This window comes from Dermacentor variabilis, chromosome 4 (genome assembly GCF_050947875.1).
Source record: "Dermacentor variabilis isolate Ectoservices chromosome 4, ASM5094787v1, whole genome shotgun sequence".
In the NCBI taxonomy this organism is placed as follows: Eukaryota; Metazoa; Arthropoda; class Arachnida; order Ixodida; family Ixodidae; genus Dermacentor; species Dermacentor variabilis.
The window spans coordinates 75,363,790-75,376,601 of NC_134571.1; the positions used below are offsets into that span (position 1 = coordinate 75,363,790).

At 47.7% G+C, this 12,812-nt stretch overlaps 1 protein-coding gene across 4 annotated transcripts in view; it reads left to right on the forward strand.

The window, feature by feature from the left end:
* LOC142579393 (uncharacterized) overlaps positions 1–12,812 on the forward strand; it is a 120,508-nt gene that overhangs the window by 31,776 nt on the left and 75,920 nt on the right. For 2 of the 4 annotated variants that reach the window (XM_075689526.1, XM_075689529.1), the window contains exons 1-2: positions 4,798–4,904; positions 9,519–9,619. The gene's annotated coding sequence lies outside the window, so the exon portion shown is untranslated. Of the gene's footprint in view, positions 1–4,797; positions 4,905–4,957; positions 5,499–9,518; positions 9,620–12,812 lie in introns of those variants that run through there. The other 2 variants (XM_075689528.1, XM_075689527.1) reach the window with 2 other exon arrangements.

A 12,812-nucleotide genomic window follows, 5' to 3' on the forward strand; every position in this document is an offset into this window, starting at 1 on the left:
CTCCAGCAAAGACACTTCATGTTGCAATGTTATATTCCCGCTCAGCTGCAGGGGGAAGACGGGAACTAAAGCGTTTGCAAGACTAACTTCAAATGCACAAATAGGTGAGACTTACCAAAGCTCCTTCTTACAGCTCGGATTGCAACCTCGCAAATCCTGCTTACGTACATAAGGCAGGGTCGACGTCCTTGCATGCTCTTGAACGAGATACCACTGGTAAACAGTCATGCCGTGGATTAAATTGAAGCCGCTTCGTTTGCATTCAGGCAGAATGAGCTCGCAAAAGCAAACAATTGCATACATATGCGTATCTTTGAATCCGTGCGAGTCGTGAAACCATTGAATTTGAATGGCTAGGCAGTGCTTTGCGGTACAATACTGCTACTCGCCGGGCGCGACTGCTCAAATGTGCATTTTTGTCCACCCCGTTTCTGTCGGCTGTATGTGACATCGGTAGCCAGTGGCAACAGGCCTAGTGGTATGCGCTTCTTCTGGCTGAAGCCAGTGGTATACTGGCAACCAGTGGTATCATCTGTAGGTATCATGCGTTTCTGACCGCAGCCCAAAAGCCGATACCACGGCCTGGTTGAGACAAGTGACCATGAATTTAATGTCGTTTGTTGATATGAATGTCCCAAAGCCACACTTTGGCAATGTATTACCCTGTGGCGGGTAGCTATCGGTTAACTGTTATACTGTGCTTCAACGTTCTAACGTATCTGACAATTTTATTCTTCGAGTGTTTCAGCGGCGCCTGGGGACCTTACTCTTCATAGGGTGGTCGTTGCACAAAAGTTCCGCGAAGATTTTTAAATTTGCACGCAAACAGGCAGGCAGTGGCTGCATTTTTTTTTGCCCGCGTGATAACATATAGTCGTTATGCACATCCCGTGACCGCGGGTGCAAAGCTTCTAAGTTTTGAGGAATCCTCGATCATCAACCTGCGAAGTGCTAAACATGCGGCGGTGTTCGGAGCACCTCGCGTGTACCTCTCTTTTGGTCTAGACCGCCAATAGCGTACCGGTCAGAAATAACTTGTCGCCTTGCTCTGAATTTTCTTCTCCCCGACGCTAAGTACACCTCGCCGAAGCGCACTTCTTCTATCCGAAGTTTAGAACACTTTAAGATTGCTCGCCAGGCTCAGAGAACTAAGACAACGATGCAGTAAACTGATGCATACCGCAAGACAAATACACCATGGTGGACTTGCGTGGAGACGACATTTGAGCATAAGTTTGAATGCAAATATTGTTACTCTGCCCTTGAAAATAAGGACCGGATTGCTGTTATTTTGCATTTGATGAACTTGACGATGAATTCGGTAGTTGGTTGTTTGACCTCGAATATGGTATACGTTCCCACAACTGGGTTGTTAATTTACCACCTTCTTCTTCTGCTGCCTCAATCGCATATATGACTTAATAAAAATTATGGTATTGCATTTTTGTTAAACGTACACCCTGTCGAAAAAAAAAGCGAAGGCCAGTCGGCCATATTGGTCGGCTGACCTTTAATTCTTTGCGATAGGCTGTGCATCTCGCATCGTAAGCATCGTAGCTTCGTAATTTCGTTACTATACGACGCGAGATGTGCGGCCTATATCACAGCCAGATGCATCTCGATCAATGCATAGCCAATCACAGCCTGCACAGCCAGATGCATGTAACTTCATTACGACAAGGGCTAGTCGACCGTTGGTCGGCTGGCCTTAACTTTTTGCCATAAGGTGTGCATCTCGCATTGTAACTTCATTCACTTTTCAGAAACACTAATGGCCTGTGCCGCGTGCTTGAAAACTTTGCATGTGCCACCCGCAGGACGAAGATGACGATCGCGAGGAAGCGCGAATGCGATCCCCCCAAAAAGTTCCCGCTGGGAGAAACAGAACTTGGTTGTGGAAGGACCATGGTACTTCCACTGTTCCGTGCTGAAACAAACTTGTGGCATGTAGCTCTAGCTATAAAGAGGCTTCCAGTGGCCTCAGACAAACAACCGTGACATCAGTGTCATCTTGAGCGGAAGAGAAGATGAGGGAGATGAAGAAAGGCGACGAAGACGAAGCCAGCGTCTATAAAAGCGCGCCCGCATTGGCCATTAGCACCAGCTGCCCGGGGGGCGCGGCCGGGACCTGATGGAGGCCACGTTGGCAAGTATGTCTTTCTACATGCAAGCTACCTTCTGTAACGTCTGCACGAATTTCACTTCATTTAAATGCCTATGAAGTTTCATCGCAAGCTCTTCTGCGATTCCCACGCAAGCATGTCAAAACCCGATCGAACAAACCGACCCTTCGTACTTCGTGCAAGCCTTGGCGCAGCGTACGCTGTCCCGGACGACGCCTGCTGGAGAATGGACGGTCCACGCGGAACCAGCTCCGAGGGTTCATGGGGAGGCCCCGAAGACGAGCCACAGAGCGGCTACAGGTGGGCTCCACTCGTTCGCTTCTGACAAAGCTTTTCAATTACAAGGGCGCCGCAACGCCAACCACCGCAAGGATTTCTCCGCGGTCCTCCTACGACCCGCTGACCTAGGCGAGCTTGAAGCACAATACTGATAAACGGACTAGCCGTGTGCAACCTGCTTGACGATCCTAGACGCTGTCAGGTCTCCTGGAACATGTCAGGGGCGTTGAAGGGGGAGGCCCCGAAGGCGAGCCTAGCAGTGGCTTCACAATGGCTCCGCTCGTCCGCTTCTGTTTATGGCCGCATTCCAAGGGCGCTGCAACACAAAAGAGCCGCAGCAGTTGAGCCGATAAAATCGGCTGTTACCTGCCCATAGCAACGACTGCCCCGTGGCGCCCGATTCGCCGTCGGGGAGCGAGGTGGGATCCTCTTGCACAGCCATGGCAGTCTCGTGTTCTACCACACGCCATCAATTTCGAGATCTTCATTGCAATCACGGTCGTGACGGCCCACTATAGCTGTAGTCTCCTGGAACCTGTCAGGGGCGTGGAAGGGGGAGGCCCCGAAGACGAGCCTAGCAGTGGCTTCACAATGGCTCCGCTCGTCCGCTTCTGTTCATGGCCGCATTCCAAGGGCGCTGCAATACAAAAGAGCCGCAGCAGTTGAGCCGACCAGTTTGGCTGTTACCTGCCCATAGCAAAGACGGACCTGTGGTGCCACCTCGGCGCTTTCGGGCAGCTACAATGTGGGCTCTCTCGACGTACTTTGTCGGATTAAAACTGCGCTAGCGAGTTCGTTTTCACTGCAGATACGTTCGTGACGGCCCCCTACAGCTGGAAGTCTCCTGGAACCTGTCAGGGGCGTGGAAGGGGGAGGCCCCGAAGACGAGCCTAGCAGTGGCTTCACAATGGCTCCGCTCGTCCGCTTCTGTTTATGGCCGTATTCCAAGGGCGCTGCAATACAAAAGAGCCGCAGCAGTTGAGCCGACCAGTTTGGCTGTTACCTGCCCATAGCAAAGACGGACCTGTGGCGCAACCTCGGCGCTTTCGGGCAGCTACAATGTGGGCTCTCTCAACGTACTTTAGTCAGTTCGAACTGCGCTAGCGCGTCTGTTTTCAAAGCAGATACGTTCCTGACGGCCCCCTACAGCTGGAAGTCTCCTGGAACCTGTCAGGGGCGTGGAAGGGGGAGGCCCCGAAGACGAGCCTAGCAGTGGCTTCACAATGGCTCCGCTCGTCCGCTTCTGTTCATGGCCGCATTCCAAGGGCGCTGCAATACAAAAGAGCCGCAGCAGTTGAGCCGACCAGTTTGGCTGTTACCTGCCCATAGCAAAGACTAACCTGTGGCGCCTTTATGTGTCGTCAGGCAGCTTCAAGGGGGTCCTCTAAACGTATCATTTTCATTGGATAATATTTGACGGTATCTCGGATCTTCATTACAGACCAGTCCTGACGGACCCTTACAGCTGGAATTCTGCAGAACAAGCGCTGTCGGGCAGCTGCAAGGGCCTCTCTGGCAGGCCTGCATTCACCAGGACACGGCACCTCTACTGCGTAACTTTTATTCAGTGCAGACTCTTGACGGCCCTCCTAAGCTGGAAGTCTCCTGGAACCTTTCAGGGGCGTGGAAGGGGGAGGCCCCGAAGACGAGCCCAGCAGTGGCTTCACAATGGCTCTGCTCGTCCGCTTCTGTTCATGGCAGCATTCCAAGGGCGCTGCAACACAAAAGAGCCGCAGCAGTTGAGCCGACCAGTTTGGCTGTTACCTGCCCATAGCCAAGACGGACCTGTGGCGCTACTCAGCGCTGTCGGACAGCTACAAGGAGGTGCTCTCTCGAGGTTCCTGCTCTTTATCCGGACACCTGGTCAAGTGACAACGCGCCTGCCTTGGTCCTCACCGCGCCTCCCGGACAGCTGAATAAAATGTTAAATGCCCGGTGTGCCTGTTCGTGTCGCAATGCACCACCGGCTTTCTCTGAAAGCGGCCGCAGGTGCTTCCGCTTTTACGAGTTCAAAACGAACGAACGTTAACATCTTTTCAGACGAAAAATTACTGCTAGTTTAATGCCGCAGAGGTAAAGGGAAACGACAAACACGCAGGAGGTTCCGGCACGTCAGCACTCCATAAATCCGTCAGCACCCGATATAGCCGTGGTTGCCGGTTAGGCAGCAGTAGTTTTGGAAAAAAAATCCGTCAGCACCACAGCAGTGCTTGCCAGGTAGCCAGCAGCAGTTTTTGTTCCGCATTCCAATGCAAAACAAAAGTTGGGAAGCAGTGGTTTTTGCTTCGCTTCCCAATGCAAGTTCATCGTGCACGATCTGCAGCCCGCAAAACAAAACTAGTGGCGCCATCTATTGACGAGCAACACATCACATCCGGGTTTTTCAGCAAGGGTTGCTGGGAAGGACTAAAGTTATGGACAATAATGGCTGCCATGTCGGCAAGCAATGAATATCGAGCTCCGCATAAAGAAATCTGTCGCAACATTGCCGTGCGCTGTTTGGTAATCATTTATCAGTTTCTCTCGAAGCGTTATGCGCTCGCGTGGATGTTTGTGCTGCTAACCAGTGCTCTTTCTGTGGTGCTATATCGGGTGCTGACGGATCTCTTGTCCGAAGCTGCCGTTGGATGAGGTGCCGGGAGCTCCTGCGTGTTTGTCGTTTCCCTGTTGTTGCATCGCACACCGTGAAATATCGGGCAAGATCTGCTCACGGACGCATTCTGTAACTACAGCCTTGCCATTTCTCATTGAACACGAGGATCTGGTTGGCCGAACGTCAGCAGAAAAACTCCTTACTTTGCTTGCAGTTTCCACGATAAGCCTAACAAGCAGAAACTTCAACTCGCAACTTGACTCGCCACGGACATCTCACGTCCGATGTCTGCAGCTGTTCAACCTTGGTGCGCTCTTCCGACAGTGGTTCCCGCTCTACTACAGCGCACGAGTTGGCAGACGTATATTTTAACCTGTCGTGCTTCGACCGTCGTTTCCCACCTTTTTTAGATATTTGCATTGCTTGGGAAAAAGAGTGCTCTGCGTTGGGTCCGTTGAGGGAGCATTTTTGCGCCCCGTGAACTGTTTCGCCACTGCGATCAGGTATGTAATGACGCTGCGTTCCATGCGATCTTCTAATAGCAGCCTTGAGACTGTCCTATCATGTGCAGCACCGAACCAGTTTCCAGCATGTCTTCTCCGTGACATCGTATTGGGATCTTCTTGTCTTTTCGGCACTACTACTCGTGGCATCGCTTCGCACATGATTTGCTGGTGCTCAACGCCACTGCCGTTCTGAAAACCGGCTAGTCGGCGACGACGCCGTGAACCAGCAGATCGTCAAAGCAGCGTGCGCGACACGTCAGTTAGCTGCTTCGCATGGCGTGCTCATCGTCGGGAGCCGTTATCGCGATCGAACCGCGATTATTCAAGTCGCTCGGCGTAGTGACCCAGCAGCGGCTTTTCATCATTAACTCGAGATAGCCGAATCGGGGTCCTGTTTAGCGTGGTTAGCCACTGTGGAGGTAGAGCTTTGACTAGTCACCTGTTAAGGTCAGTGGCGTGATCACTGAGCGTGCTTACGTGCTAGTGCAGTGGACTCCGTTCGTTGTTTTGAACTGATCTGTGGGCTTTAATTAGTTGGAGATTTCCCTGCAAAACACGTCGTCACTGATCTCGTAGCCGTTGTATAAGCTCTGCATACAGCGTGTATAGGCATCCTACCGCTAAGGTGATGCGGGCGTTATATAAGGTGTTCTTCGCCGAAAATGGTATATCGTCTAATCGCATGCCCTATTTTGATGTGGAAGATTAGACGCAAAAGTCGCCTCTCGCACTGCACACCAGCTTGTGCAACTCGTCCAACTTTTTTTCTTCTTTTTTTTATCTCGCAAACGTTGCGCACTTGAACCAAAGGCCACTGAGTATCCATAGGCTTTGGTAATCTTACATGATCTATTCTGATATTTATGCTGCGTAATTGCTCCACGCAGTGTTGTGAGTGCTTATATCCTATTTGCTCAATTAACCCTCTCATGCATACGGGCCTCATATGAGGACACATATTTATCCTGCTATAAAAGTCGTCCAGTTGCTTGCAGCGAGTCACTAGCTGCATGGTGTCCTCATTTGAGGACATGCCAACGTTTCTAAACTGTTACACAGATGGCGCTTGCTGTCCATGTTTTTTGAAGCGCCAGTCTCTAAAGGAGAGTAGGCTTGTTCGAGGTCACTGAACGTTCGTAGAAAAGAAAAAATAATTGCTCGACAGGCTATGGTGCTCTTGGACTGTAAAAAATATCTGCGCAAAGAGCAACTTTTAATCCATATTATCTGATTTTGTTGCCGTTTTTTTCTTGGCTATGGGCTCGGTACAAGGAAAAGAACAGGTGTCCTCAATTGGGGACATTATGCATGAAAAGTGTAGCCTTACCTGCAGCGCCACCAAACAAAAATGTACCCGCAGAAAGCCAGACCTGGGCTGAAAGCGCGTGTATTTTCCCGCGCTTTTCGTGCACGGTTGAGGCAGCTTTTGCGGGAGTTTTGGGGTGTGTATAAGTTCCCCATTTCCGTAGACGGTGGGAAAAACGATACTTTTCCAAGATGTCTTCAAAGCGAGGACTGTCCAGAGAGGAAATCGATGCTCTTTTGGACCTCTCATCTGACTCTGATGACGATTCCGACGCAGATGATTGGGAGCAACTACTCACTGACCTTGACACTTCCAGCAGCTCAGAAGAAGAGAGTGATGACCGTGAGCCTGTGCGTGCTAACGGCGCTTCAACAGGCTCTGCTACAAGAGCCCCCTCGAAGACATCTGCCGCGAGAACGGACAGCACAGTGTGGATTGCCGACAAAGACAATGACTATGCAGGAAAGCCTCCCGATTTTCTTGGTGAGCATAGGGTCAACGTGCACGGTACACATCCGATTGACTACTTCCTCGCCGAATTTTCAGACTCATTGCTGGAGCACATTGTTTTTCAAACAAATTTGTATGCAGTGCAAAAAGGCAAAGATAACCTACGGTTCACTCTACCAGAGCTAAAAGTCTTTCTTGGAATGTGCTTGGTAATGACTTACATCAAAACCCAAGAATCAGGAATTACTGGTCCACAGAATCCGGCCTTAGAATGGATATTGTAGCCGATTCAATGCCTGTAAACCGTTTTGAGGAGATTCGAAGATTCCTTCACTTCAACGATAGGACCGACACTCTAAGCTACCAGAATGACCGCTTGGCTGGGATGAGGCCAGTCATTGATACACTCAACGAAGCATTTTGCTCGGCAATTGATTCTGAGGAATACCAATCCGTGGATGAGATGGTGAAACCATTCAAGGGGCGCTCCTCCATAAAGCAATACCTCCCAAGTAAGCCGAAGCGCTGGGGCTTCAAGGTGTGGGTGAGAGCAGGAGTCGCTGGCTACATTTATCGCTTTGAGGTATACCAAGGGGCAACTGGTGGGCGAGCCAAAGTTTCAAGCGAATTTGGTATGGCCGGAGACGTTGTCATCAGGTTGTCCGAGGGACTTGAAGGGAAAAATCATAAACTTTATGCCGATAACTTGTTCACATCTATGGCCCTCGTCCGAAAACTCAGAGAGGATGGAATATGGTTTGTTGGGACGTGCCTTGCAAACCGTCTGCAAGGAGCGGATAAAAAGCTAAAGCCCTTGAAGGAGCTCAAAGCAGACGGAAGGGGAAGCACATCAATTTGCACCTCAGTAGACAACATCACAGTGACAAGGTGGCTGGACAACTCGCTTGTTCATGTTGTTTCCAGCTATGCAGGACGGCAGCCCGAAGGCACTACCAAAAGGTACAATAGAAAAGAGAGCAAAGTAATGGATGTCACCAGGCCATACTTCGTGGAAGTTTACAACAAACACATGGGTGGTGTCGACCTCATGGATTCCTTGATTGCAAGGTACAGAAATGACGTCCGGAACAAAAGGGGCTACTTGAGAATGTTCTTCCACCTACTAAATGCAGCAGTTGTGAACGCCTGGATTGTGTGGCGGTGGGACAAAGGTGCGGAGCATTATATGGACCAACTTGAGTTCCGAAGTCGCGTTGCCAAGGCGCTCATATTTCGCGGCGAAGCAGCACAGAGTTCGAAGCGACGAGGCCGGCCATCCAACGATTCTTCGCCAGCGCCTATAAGAAAGAGAGTGCTCCACCATGTGTCCCTGGAAAAGAGGTTGGACGGCGGGCGCCATTTCCCAAAGAAGAGCGACCAAAAGTACGCCAGCCGCTGTCGCAGTCTCGCCTGCCGCAGCAAGACAAGATACCTCTGCGGTCGCTGCAACGTCCCTCTTTGTCCTGAGTGCTTCGAGTCCTTCCACAGTGCATAAGTAGAATGTGCAAGACCGATCGTCAGCATTTCAATTTGAATTGAAATTGTTTCAGTGTTCTAGTATGAACGCTCAACAAGTTTTTGTTACATATATTTATTTTGTACTTAAACCAGAGACTAATGTCGGCTTACAGCATGTTGTCCTCATTTGGGGACAGATCGGAAATGTGATACAGAGACTCTTGATTACTTGTAATAAAATTTTATCATAATCTTTGTGGCCTCTAGTAACACTTTTCAGCAAAAAATAATTTTTTTCTCCTCTGGATTTAATTCATGCATGAGAGGGTTAAAGTTACACCCCTAACTAGAAGAATAAAAGAGAGATGAGCATATATGTTGTACTGTGTAGAGGTTATGTATTTTTATACCTGGGCAGCACACTGGTTATCTTTGCTTTTATTTTTATATTAAAAACGACGGTTTGCTACAATACACACTTGGCTAAAAGCTTGTAGAAGTTAACGGCATGCCTGTTGTATACAGTCCTGTATAAACAAAACTCTGCATCTTTTTAGCAGCCACAAACTTTTGTGAAAGCGGCATTTAGGTTTCACAAGCTGTAAGGGTTTTGTCACAACCCAGTTTGAATACATTAAACTCTTAGCAGTACTTTTTTAGATGGTACCTAAGGCATTCATATCCTTTACGCTGGCCACCTTTTTACTGTTTAATGTCTCTCTTTAACAAAGAAAGGCCACACAGAATATAAGTGTGCTTTGCTGTTGTGTGAATGTTACAATGTTCCCTTATTTTTTGTGCAGGCTTGTTCTGGGGACATGGTCTTTGATTCATCTAGTCTGTTTGGCCGTTGACTGCTGCTTTGCTGCTGAGATCAGCTAGGTTTCGTTGGCTGGTTCTCCAAGTGAGTGCACGCTGCTTTTTGCATCGTAAACAGGTGTTGTGTTGTGCTGCATTGAACTGGGATATTTTGGAACTTCCCGAGTTTTGTAAGCATAACTTGAACTGTCGACCCGCCGTGGTTGCTTAGTGGCTATGGTGTTTGGCTGCTAAGCACGAAGTCGTGGGATCGAATCCCCGTCACGGCGGCCGCATTTTCGATGAGGGCGAAATGCGAAAGCACCCGCGTACTTAGATTTAGGTGCACGTTAAAGAACCTCAGGTAGTCAAAATTTCTGGATTCCCCCCACTACAACGCGCCTCATAATCGGAGAGTGGTTTTGCCATGTAAAACCCCATAATTTTTTTAACTTTACCTGTTATGGAACGGCCTCAGCAGCCCTTGTTTTGTTGTAGACAATTTTAAGACAGTGCTTACGCCATTTATGAGGATGCAGGCAACATAGCTATGACCCCACTGCACACGTGTTGTCAAGGGTGTATTGTGGTTCCAGTATGGAGGCAGAAGCACCAGTTGTATACTGTTTCTGCCCCCTATTGCTTTGCACTGAAAACACAATGCATTTTGAAACACTGCACCAGCTAGCTTGCTCATTTTTTTGTCAAGATTCTCTAGGAGGCTGTTGTTAGAGTGTTCCATGTTGGTCAAAGCACAGTGAACTGAAGTGCTTTGGCATTACCTCGTAAACAGAAACAAGAGGGCTGTCATTTCTTCTTGGGCCTGACAGCATCAAAGCAGGCAAGTTGTCCTGAAACTTGCAGCGCACCACTGCTGATTCATTGTCCTTGAAATGAACTAAAACCAAGCAAAAGCCTATTAATATTATACGAAAATGTGCGGAAGAGCAAGTAGGTACAGGGAATTCAAATGGAAGCTGGTGCCTTGCGTGCTGCCATGCTGTCATATTAGCTACACAAGCTACCAAAGGTCACAATGCTAAGTCCAAAAGCAAGCTTACATGCGTTACCTGCAAATCTTCATTGCTTTCTCATCTTTGCTTGCTCCCTTTCTTTTTGTTCCCCAACCCAACACTGAGTTGCAGGCTAGAACATAGTTCAGGCCAACCTCTCAGCTTTTCTCTCAATAAATCTCTCTATCACACTCTTCATTGCCTTCTGCCCCACTACAGTTAAAACTCAATCTAACAAAACTTGATTTTACGAAGTTCCCTACCTAACAGAAATTTCCACTTCCCAGCAGGTACCGATAGGGTTCGATGTCATCAACCTGAATTAACACATCTAACTTGTGCAAACTTGATTTAATGAAGTTTTTTCTTCACAGACGGGCTTTTCTTCGAGTGTGCGCTCTAGAGCTATCACGTTAACACATCCAGGCGCCATGGTCACAACCCTAGCTTTATTTTGGCGAGGCTGCACACCGCACCCGTGCACGAAACAGCGGACCCAACATTGCCTTGGTATTGGGCGGCAGTGGTTGCTTTTGTTATTTCATGGTTTATGCAATAGATTGATGGATTAGTGGCAAATACAATGCCGCAGTAGCTTTTGCATGTCGCTACGTTGCAATTTTAGATTTTGAAGGACCGAAAAATTCATTTATCAATTTTACAAACTTCTCGATTTAACAAAATAATTAATACATGGTCATCACTTCGTTAAATCGAGTTTCAACTGTAATACATATAATTTGCAATGGCTTTGTGTATGCCCTACTATAATGCTGCCTGCTGTTACTACAGTCAAGTGCCTCTGCAATGAAATGACCTGCATAATGAAGGAATAATTATGCACCCGTTGTACTGTGAGCTCTGCACTGAGTGACCTTTACAACAAAGTTACCTGTATAACGTAGGATGTCAGAGGCCCAATGCACTTCTGTGTAAATTCGTTCATCTGTACTTCTACTTTCTAGTAAGACTACTAAAGCAGTCTACCTGCCAAGTCTCCGAATATTTTTGTAAACTAAGTTTTGATGACTGTTTGGTCAAGCCTGATAAAAAATAAATTCAATTTTCTAAAAGGTTCAGCTCGTCATTCTCCAACTCTACAATCAGATGGCTTCTGATAGTGATAGGACAACATAAAGTACTTGCTTTGAGTAATGCTGGTGTCACACATACACTTCTGATCGTGATTGAGGCCAATCTGGATCGGATTTCTTGATCACGATCAACAGTGGTTGCTGCTGCACAGTAAAATGATCTGGATTGAGTTATTAATCGTCTGCTGATCGTTGGCAACTCTCAGAACTACATAATGCCTTAGCTTGAAATTCAGGTTTGCAAATTCGGTTAAATTTGGATATTTCAATTTTACAGCTTACTATTGCAGGTAATAAGTTGCCGTCACTTTTTGTTTTTAGTGTTTTCAGAATACTGCGCTAGATGGCACAGAGGTCAGCCAGCGTTTATGATTCACGGATCACGATTGTCCGGATCTTGTAAGATCGCGATCGCAAATGGACCATGTAGCAACACTGGATCCGGATCAAGCTCAATCCGAATCTGCCCCTATTGCAATCAGAAGTGTATATGTGACACTGGTATATGTTTATACAGCCGAAGTTGGCAACATCAAAGACACCAAAAAAGTCATTGTTATCTAGAAACAGTGTTGCTTATCAGTTTTTGCAGTTGCAAGTTTGCTGCTGCCTGTGGGCTGCATATAGAGGTGTAAATAGTTATTGAAGTAGCACATATATATCCCACAAAAGGTGTGGGCTGAGGGCAAACTTCAAAATTCCAACTCGCCTTCTTCCTTTCGCCTTCTTCCGTAATTGATTTTTTCCACATGCTTCCGCGCACTGGAGTAGGCTTCCCAAGAGCATTGGTGAATGTAAAACTTGTTCAGAGTTTCTGTCTTTATTGTCACGCAGTCTGCTATAGTATAATATCATCCTGTTTTCTTTATATCATTTGACTGGCATTGCGCTTCATGCGATAGTGTAACCTTTCCACTTCTGTGTTGCAATTTTGCACCGCAGTTCACTGAAGACCGTTTCGCCGTCGAGGTGACTCATGTGTTGCGTATTTTGTTACTTTTAGCACCTGTGCTTAGCTGTTTTAAGTTTTTGTCACGTGTTCATTTTCCTTCAATTGTCTCCCCCCTGCAATAATGCCCTTGTGGTGCTGCAGGTACTTGTATAAAAAAATTTAAAAAAAAACACTGTAAACCTTGATACGCTGTAAAAAAATATTGGCTAGCCTTCAAAGACCCTAAATAACTTACAGTAG